Source organism: Macrobrachium nipponense, chromosome 21, assembly GCF_015104395.2.
Source record: "Macrobrachium nipponense isolate FS-2020 chromosome 21, ASM1510439v2, whole genome shotgun sequence".
Lineage (NCBI taxonomy): Eukaryota > Metazoa > Arthropoda > Malacostraca > Decapoda > Palaemonidae > Macrobrachium > Macrobrachium nipponense.
In genome coordinates, this window is record NC_087212.1 from 13,918,703 (window position 1) to 13,928,702 (window position 10,000).

Genomic DNA, 10,000 nt, shown 5'->3' on the forward strand with positions numbered 1-10,000 from the left:
GTACGCATTCCCCTTAAAAAAATTTTCTTAATTTGTAACTTTTATTTTTTTCAGTTTTTTAACCCGCGTTATTTTGTTTAGAAGGACGAAGTTTTTTTTTTCTTTTCTTTTTCTTCGTGGCTGTAGCGTAATCTGTTTGCCCATGAGGTTCGGGTGATAAATTAACATTAAACTTCGTGTCTTTCCCCCCCCCACACCCCCTTTTTTTTTTTTCTCGAGGAACCTGATTGATGTTCTCCAGCAGAGAGCGAAATGTTATGCAAATCAGATTATTTCTCTTTAGAAGCTCCTCGTACGATTTATTCAAATTACATGTGTGAACTTGTGGAAAATTAACGAAAACTTCTGAATGGCGAATCATCTATTTTGGGGGAACGCGTTTTCCCCCAACTTATTTTCTTGCAAGAAGCATCGGCGTGCCAACATTTCTCCTCCTCCTCCCCCTCTTCCCACCAACCCCAGGCGTTCTCTCCTTCCCCACACTTGACACCTCTCTCTCTCTCTCTCTCTCTCTCTCCTCAGGAGCTTTCAGGATATGCGCATGTTTATCTGCTGCTTGTTACTTCCCGCCCAACGTATTTTTTGATGCTTTGAAGTGAATTAAGAGAATACACACCCACACTACATGTATGTATACATATAGTATATATATATATATATATATATATAGATATATATATATATATATATATATATATATATATATATATATATATATATAAATTACTGTCCTTACAGTACAGTGGTTAGGACGCTTTGCTTTCACCGCAAGAGGTCGCGGGGTCGAATTTCGAACGATACTGGTCAGTTTAGTACATTCTCTCTCTCTCTCTCTATTTGAGATAATGAATTTAAAGATTTAAGCTGGTGTAATGTCAGTTATATTTTCCTTTCGATATAGGAAAGGAATTTATGTCTTGAGAGAAAGAGGTGGAGAGAGAGAGAGAGAGAGAGAGAGAGAGACACTGTGATGAAGCGCGATTGTTGTCAGGAAGCCGCGCCGCGGCGTGTAGGCTGATGAGTCGAAATGAGTTTAGGATTTAATCGGCTCGATTGTGAGCTTTTCTTCGAATTAAGTCTCCAACAGCGATAATTGGGATCTCTGCCCCTGCCTGGATTAGGCCATTGGTTCTTGATGTGATTTCTGAATCTCAACGTCGTCTCCTGTTACGAGAGAGTATGTCTTCATTCTCTGAATTAGTCTGAATATAATTTTCACACCGGTTGAAGAACAAATTCTTCATCTCGGGTATTGTGAGTGTAGAAGTGTGAATCCGTGGTCAGGTTAAATTTAATTAACAAAAATGATATGTTGGTTATGGTATGCATATCGACTGCTATGTGCGTTTGGTATACATGATGTGAATAAACATTCATATATAATTGTAGATGAAACATTCCCTGTAATTTGATACCATTGCTAAAGATATGCATTATATTTTAAATTGAAATTGGCTCTAGTGCTGGCTTCTATTTTCGAAGTATACATCTATATGCTTATATATATATATATATATATATATATACATATATATATAATATTATATAATATATATATATATATATATATATATATAAATTCGAATAAATTTTGTCAACTTTACAAACGGTGGATCTAGAATTTATAGATGGTTTTACCCCATCGATCTTAAGTAACTTTTAAGATGATGGTAATAGACCCTTCATGCTCTTTTCCAAAATCGTTACCAGGTACCAAAGTTAGGTCAACGACGAAGACACGACGAATTTCAGTAGCATGTGATTCTCTTTCTAGCGAGGCGATCGTCACAACCACTAGGCGATGAGTATAATGTATATTGTCTATATTTTGGTCTGTTAGAGTGATTTGAGACACATACCTTCATGTTGATGTTGATTTATGTGTTTGCATTATTTTATGTATGAGGGATACTTTCAACTTTCAAGAAATTAAATAAACACGCCAAGCAGATAAAAAGGAAGAAAGAAAGAAAGAACGAAAAGGTAGCCTAAGCAAACTCTGTGTCAAAGTTGAGTTAAATAGTGAATGGCTCGAGACAAAGTTTCGAATTGGGGAGGCTGGAGTTGACTAAACAACAAGTTAGTTTAATAGCCTAAAAACAATTTAAAATGACTTCTTGTCAGGGGAGTTGGGGACGGGGTTAAAGCAGATTTTCCTCTTTAGTTGGCGTCGTCCCTAAGCGGATTTGTTCCTTGGCCCTTGCTTTCGTGTTCGGTCACTCCTCCTCCTCCTCCTCCTCCTCCTCCTCCTCCTCCTCCTCCTCCCTCCTCCTCCTCCTCCTCCTCCTCCTCCACTTATTTTTCACCTTACAGAGACCGTCTAGTGCTTATGTTCAGTGGTTGTTGGTGCCATGTGCTTCTCTTAACTCCTCCTAGTTCCTTCGTGTTTTTTTTTTTCTTTATCCAAGGATCGCAGTACCTGGACATGTATAGGAAAGTATGATTGTGCTAAAGTTAATTTGTGTTTATTGATGCTGATTTTGTTAATCTAGGGCAATTATGTGCCCATTTTCTTGAGCGTGGAGAGCTTGTATTTCAGGGCATGTGACTCATGATTTTATGTTTTATTAACTATTTTTTTTTTAGCTTGCACAGCTCAATTAGTTATTAAAACGAATATGTAGATATGCATCTGAGGCATATTGCTATTTTGGCTTTTCCACTTTCAAAACTAGGTTTGAGGCGAAGACCTGGTTATTCTCGAATGCTATAAACATTGGCGATTAAATAGTTGAATAAGTCCATGAACCAAATAGTATTGTCTTTTGTTCCCACCAGAGAGAGAGAGAGAGAGAGAGAGAGAGAGAGAGAGAGAGAGAGAGAGAGAGAGAGAGAGAGAGGAGAGTACCGTTTCAGGTGAAGATTTTGATTCTTATAATTTTGGAAGCTGTGACCTTTTTACAGCCTTATGAAGTGACCAAGGACCTCAGAAACATTTTGAATGGTTAAGGCATTTCTAAGTTTTTTGGCTTTCCGTGACCTTCACTCACCAGCTTGCTTACACCGTTCTCTGGCAGGTCTCATTGTGCCCCATGCTTTATTTTTTTTATTTTTAATATAAATGAAGATTTAGCTCTCCTCTGGGGTTTAGGTACATAGCCCTTCTTCAGGGTAAGCATGAGGAAATCTAAAAAAATACAAATTTTGGAGTTTTTTTAAAGTAATTAGTTAAGAAAAAAAGTGATTTACGTTTAAATTGAAGTACATGTATTTACAACAGTTCTGACATGGAAGACTAGTGAATCCTTCGTGAAAACTATGGATTTTAAATGAAATAACAAAAAGCCCTTTGGATGCTCGAAGTCGGATCCCTTCAAATATTATGGCCTCCAATAGTAAAATCACATTTTTCAAATGGCCTGTAGGTGATGTAATGCAAGGTTCGAGTCGTTTTTCGGCTAATGAGCGGTCAGATTTACTTGTTGTTATAGTAAAAAAAATTAATATTTGATCATTTATGGATGGAAGATGAAATTTGCTATATATCTTATTCATGTGTTCACTCTTTTGGTTTATTGAGCCTATTGTGACCCAGTGACCATCTGGTGGTCTGGTTAAATACTAACGAAATGCAATTCGAATCTTGTTCACGAATTTGTCATAAAAATGCAAATAATTAGATTTTAATTCTCTTATTGCCATTTCAAGGGTTTCTGTACAGTGAAATAAGAAATTATCCTGTTATAATGTTTCCTGAATAAACGAGATGTAACCAAAGGGAAATATCTCTTCCCTTATACTCCTATTGCCATTAGTTTTGTTTACGATTATTTACGTTGTTCTAACCTGTTTGATGACTCTTCCATACAATTCACTGCCCAGATATAGAGTTTCCAGTATCTGCACTATTTCCCGATCTATTGAATCAGCCCCTTTCAGGAATGAAACCTATTCCCACCCATTTTTCGAGTGACCCGCCTTGTTTCGGGCTCTCATGCCCATCTAGATCTCTCTCGCATAAAACGAAGTTGAGCCAGAGACGCAAGAAAATAAAAGGGGAAAAATTAAAACTGAAAAAGAAGAAGTATCTGGCATCCGAGAGTCTTCTTCTTCTTCTTCTTCTTTTGTATTCCGCCCAGACGGGGACTTCAGATATCAGTTACGGATGATAAATGCCAGGCCCCAATATTCTTTTGAGGAGATAAGGGTTTTGTTTATAACTTCCTTATTGTTGGTGCGTTATCCGAGCTTTCGATTTATTTCGTGGAGAAATGTTCTGCAGAGATACCAAGTGGAGTCTCAGTTTGAGAATATTATCCTGCAGTGACGGCAAATGTAAGTCTCCTAAATATTTTTCGGCTTTTATTTATGGCTTTAACTCACTTTATTCAGCTCTGAAGAAGGGGTTCTTAACGGGCTTTTTCCAAGACATTTGATTCTTTTAGTTTTTACGTAGGCAAATGTGACCTTTAAAAGACTCATTGCGTGTCCATGGAATCACATTAAAATACCAGGTTCTTTTAGCATTTATTGGTCTTTGAATCTTTTCATTTGGTAGTTACTTTCTCAAAAGGATTTTCACGTGTACAATAAACCTAATATATTTTATTTTATTTTAAAAAAGTAAGCAAATGACCTCCATCTCACTTAAATGGTTTTACCTTTGAATTGTTCTGCGGTGAAATTTAGAGCTCTAATGAGGTAACTGGTTCACTTCATTTAGAATATTTGATAATGAAAGGATTTCCCCATATAGACTGTTAAGAAGAAAGGGCCTTGTGCATAATTTCATTTTCAACATGAAGCACTTTCTCCTAAGGGTGACTCAGGAGAAAAATAACAATACACTGCCACGTTCAAACTGCAACTGTTCACTTATAGATTAACCTCCTGCGCAGAAACTTTCCGTGACGTGAGCTACTTCTTACATCTACACAGAAGGCTCACCAGCAGCTCGTCAAAGTCCCTATGCAGTCTGCGTTATCTACCTAAATACTGCATGCACTCGTAGTCTTCTTGGATAGTGAGACCCGTTTTTTTTTTCATTTTCTTTCGCTCAATCTGCATAGCCCTCTTTTTGGTTCACTCTCCCCATCCCTAGCAATTATCCGAAAAGTACATTCTTTTCACCAACCTATCGTCTTCCATTCTTCCCGTCTCAAATCTGCAATATTTCTGCTTTTACATTCCTTATCCTCTCAGTTATTCTTTCTCAGCAATCGTATCTACCACTTGAACTTCGTAATTGCGCATTTATTTCATTGTTTATTTGGAAAATTAAAACATGATTCTGAAGCGTTTGATCCCATCGCCTTTATGTTTTATATCACGGATTCTGTCGCTGTATAAAGCGCGTACTTTTTGAATTAAAAGCATTAGTTCAAAGCATACACGTCGCTGAGTATATTCCCCCTTTGCTTGTGATTCCCTCAAAATTCAATCTTCGTTGCATGGCGCTTACATAATTCATTCCTTAAACCAATTATTACCCGCAAGGCAATGCATTATTCAAATTACACTGTTGTGGTTCCTCCCAACTTTAATGTATTCACGCTTACCCATTTACCCAGATTACTACCCAAGGGCGAAATTCGGAAAGAATTCTTGGTGCTCGCTGCTCCGGACAGTATTTGGGGAAGCGAAGATTAAAACTTAAAGATTAATAGAGCGTTGTTACTAAGGGAATTGATTTTACACTGTTTGTGTACTGTTTTATATGTATCTATATTTATTTATCTCTATATTATGTTTGTGTCTATGCATGCATGCCTGTATATATGTGTGTGTGTGTGTGTGTGAAATAAGACTTGGGTTGTTTGTGTGTCGCCAGTTATAGTAACGGTAAATCAATTAATCAGACTGAATTGAACAAACGACACGGAATTAAAAAGTGGCAGATGGTAAAGTCAATGACTGTTGGAAGAAAAGATCTAAATGATTATTAACTGTAATGAAAATTAAAAGGAAAATGGAAAGTAATATGCGTTTCATTCTACAAAACCACTAGGACGTGAAGCCATAAAGATACTAGTAGTATTAAAAGGCCCTCCTCCTATATTAGACGATCTAGTAACACCTGTCTAGCAGCGTTCTCCCACAGTTATTCGGTGAAAATCAGGAACCCCCTGATTGTTAAATTTGTTCATCGTTTTAATCATGTACCGCCATGCTTCGGATTTTTCCATCTTTGGGTGTCCCATGAAAATGATGATCATCCATGTTTTAAGAGATTGGTCTGTTTGTTTCTAGATGGTGAAGACTATTCTGTTTTTCTCCTTGTCTTTTTTTTTTTTTTAGTTTTCTGTAAAAGAAATCTATTGAGATGGCATTTTGTCTGTCCGACCTCAGGTCTTAAGAACTACTGTGACTAAAAGGCTGCAAATAGGTGTGTTGATCATCCACCGTCCAATCATCAAACATACCAAATATACCAAATTGCAGCCCTCTAACCCCGGGAGTTTTTTTTTTTTTATTCTATTTAAGGTTAAATCTAGCCTTGATCGTGCGCCTAGCACCGCTATATGTACCAACAACACAGGACACCACTAGGCTATGGCTGGAAGTTTCATGGACCGTGGCGGAGAGTTTCATGCAGCATTATACGTTGTACAGAAAACTCGAATGCGCCGAAGAAACTTCTGCGCATTTTTTACTTGTTTCTGTTGACTTCATGACCTGATCAGGACGAGTGATAAGGGTTGCCATTCCTCTTGGTTTTTGCGTCATGAACTTCTATAATTAATTCAGTGCGGGAAAATAATCTTGGATATAAACATTGGAAGAAGGTTTACACTGACAAATGTTAATCAGAGATGACTTTAAATCCAGAACAGTGAGACTGTTGGTAAGAATGAGGTATGTAAATCTTTTGGACATCAAAAAAGGGCCTTTTGAATTCCGATGACCTGTTTGATGAATTTACCTTGTCTAAAATGATTGAAGATCTCGGTTTCTCACCGATACTGTTGGAGGCAGTTGAAATCGGGTGAGAAATTAATTGAAAGAGGAAACTGGCTCCCATAGAGCTTGATGAATGGCAATAATCTTAGGTGATGTTTTGGCCATGAAGGGAAATTAAGAATTTTAAATTTGTAAATTGAAAATTAAATCACTTTTACATTAGTGCCAAAAAAATGTACTGCGAGGCTCAGAGCGTGGAAGGGAATAAACTTAGAGCAACTACGAGTGTTAGAAGTATCTAGACTTTTCATTTTGATAATTGGAATAGAGAGTTATTTGACCTTACAGCAAAAACAGTAAAGATATTTATTATGCCATGTAAAATGGTCTGTTTAATAATTTGTAGCCTAAAGGTATTTTTAACTTGGCTTACTATAACTGAAATAAATCTTGAATATTATACAGTGAGATTCAATTAACACATCAGATTTTACTAAAGGATTAAAGTTTCCAGGTTTCCTAATGATCCGAGAGTTGTATACCAACTTTTCTTTACTAACTGGCAAACCATGCCAGGGTTGTCTGAGCGTAAAAAAATCGGTTAACATTTTGTTTTTCTCGAATCAATTCATTGCAGGATATTGGTTGAAGGTTGTATCTTTTTATCTCGGAGCAGAACGAGCAGATAAGATCTGTACCCTGAAGAGTGGGAGAGCAGAAACAGATGTTGAGTATAAATAAATGAAGAAAAACGGAATTCCTGCGATTGATTGACAAGGGTTGGGAGCATCGAAGGGAGATGATTTTTTTCTGTGGAAAATATATAGCAAGGGATAAAGAAAGGGAACGAATAGCCGGATTCTTGATGATGAAATGAAAGAAATGGCCGTAAGTCGGGCAACGTGCGTTGAAGGATAATGAATGCGGTTATGTTCTGCAACTGCATGAAGCATAGCGGTCGTGATAATGGCCTCCATGAGGATTCTACTTTAGTCGTTAACAAAAGTTAATAAAGGGAGGTTGAGGCGGAGTATACCCTAATGCCTAACGCGTCTGCTGCTGTTTGGACGTTTGCTTGACGCAATATGTATTATTTCTTTATGCCAAAGAAGCTGATGAATGATTTCAAGCAAACTTTGTTTATAGTTGGATGGGTGGAGTGGGTAAATAGCTTCACTGACGTCCTCGATTTGTATGGTGTCCTGGGTTCGCGCCCGGGCGCCGACAATTCTATTATCGCCTAATAAAATTCCCCTTCGGTTAAGCATATATGAAAATATATTAATTCCGAGGTAGAGTGAATTAGATATTAAAGGACATTTGTAGGTCGATGTATGCATATGAATAACGGTAATGTATATATATATATAATATATATATATATATATAATATATATATATATAAATATATATATATATATATATATATATATATATATATACACACACACACGTGTATACATATGAATTTGTGTGAATATATATATATATTTTTTTACCTTAACACAAGATTTAACTCTCCGAAAGCTCTCTAGTTTACCGTTCCTACTTCTTAATTTCACTTCGGAAAAGATCAGTGATATAAAAATAAGCTACGTTGTACAATATGTATCATTCCGCTATCACGTTCTTGATACTTAATCGTGACATGTTTTCCGTAATACTCAAATATGACATAATACGGTAACATATTTATAAAGGGGAAGTCTTATTGCACTTATTGTAACAGTAGACTAGGTCGGTATAAAACAAACATATTATCCGGAAATATTTGTTAGGCCAGTAGGTAAATTGAGTTGTACATACCAATAGTTATGCTCTCTCTCTCTCTCTCTCTCTCTCTCTCTCTCTCTCTCTCTCTCTCTCTCTCTCTCTCTCTCTCATAATAAACGTCTGCTACCGAAAGCATCATTGTGATCAACGGCATCCAGTGTATGTCGTGAAATCACCGAAAGGCCCATTAGGAACGAACATAAGTAAAGGGAACACGGAAAAATTCCATTTTAATGTGCGGAGGGGTTAAAAAAAAAAATACCATTATTTTTCATGAGTTCGGCTCTAGAATTATGGGGATTAGCTCTTTACACTCTTTAAGTTTCTCTTTGGAGCTTCTAAAGATGCTCCTCATTTGCATAAGTGTGGGTAATCCTCCCCCCTTCCTCCACCCCCCCCCCCCAGCTCCTTTGCATCATAATGCTCACCTCCCTGGAAGAAGCTATGACGTTCCAACTCCCCCCCCCCTTCCCCCATATCATCTTGATCTCCTCACACCGGGACCCCGCCCCCCTCTTTCACTGCCGCAAACAACCCACCTATACCTCCATCCCCCAACCCGCTAGCCTCCTCTTTTCTCTCCCTCAACCAGCCCCCCCCCCCCCCTACCCAACCCCCCACCCCTTTCAGCTTCTTGGATTCTCCATCCACAACACTTTTGGTTTTGTGTTCTCTTTGTGCCGTTGCTGTTCAGTCTTTCATAGCTTCCTTTTTTATTTCTTTTTTTTTTCTTGTTCGCATAACAGGAGATTGGCTGTTGTTGTGATTCTTGATGTTGTGAAGATGCTAGCGTTTATAATCCCAGTGTGTGTGTGCATCTCTCTCTCTCTCTCTCTCTCTCTCTCGTCTCTCCACTCTCTCTCTCTCTCTCTATCTCTAGTGTTTGTGGTGCATACGTATTCAAAAGATGTGAAATTTATTGCTTTTTATTTTCTCTTTTTCTATGAATATTCAATAAAAAAATTACCTTTCTCCTGCATATATATATATATATATATATATTATATATATATATATGTATATATATGGTGTGTGTGTGTGTGTGTATGTATGTTAATGTATATTATATCTATATATATATATATATATATTATAATATATATATATATATATATATATATATATTATATATGTTTGTGTGTGTGTGTGTGTGTGTGTGTGTATGTATGCATCGTATAATAAATAGTGTTATTTATTTAGAAAGTCGAAATTTTAAATTGGAACAACATGGCTAGTAAATACTGAACCATATCTATTTATAAATTAACCTCCATCACCATCGTTTCGAGGATGCAATTCCTATCATCATGGCTGAAAACAGAGAAAAAAAATCCATTCATCGGGAATAATTAAGACTTAAATGGAATTTAAGAGTGAATATTTTTTT

The 10,000-nt window shown here is 36.9% G+C and overlaps 1 long non-coding RNA gene across 1 annotated transcript in view; it reads left to right on the forward strand.

Moving 5' to 3' along the window:
• The window catches only part of LOC135197572 (uncharacterized), a 707,597-nt gene that overhangs the window by 425,639 nt on the left and 271,958 nt on the right, over positions 1-10,000 (forward strand). The gene's annotated exons all lie outside the window — the stretch shown is intronic.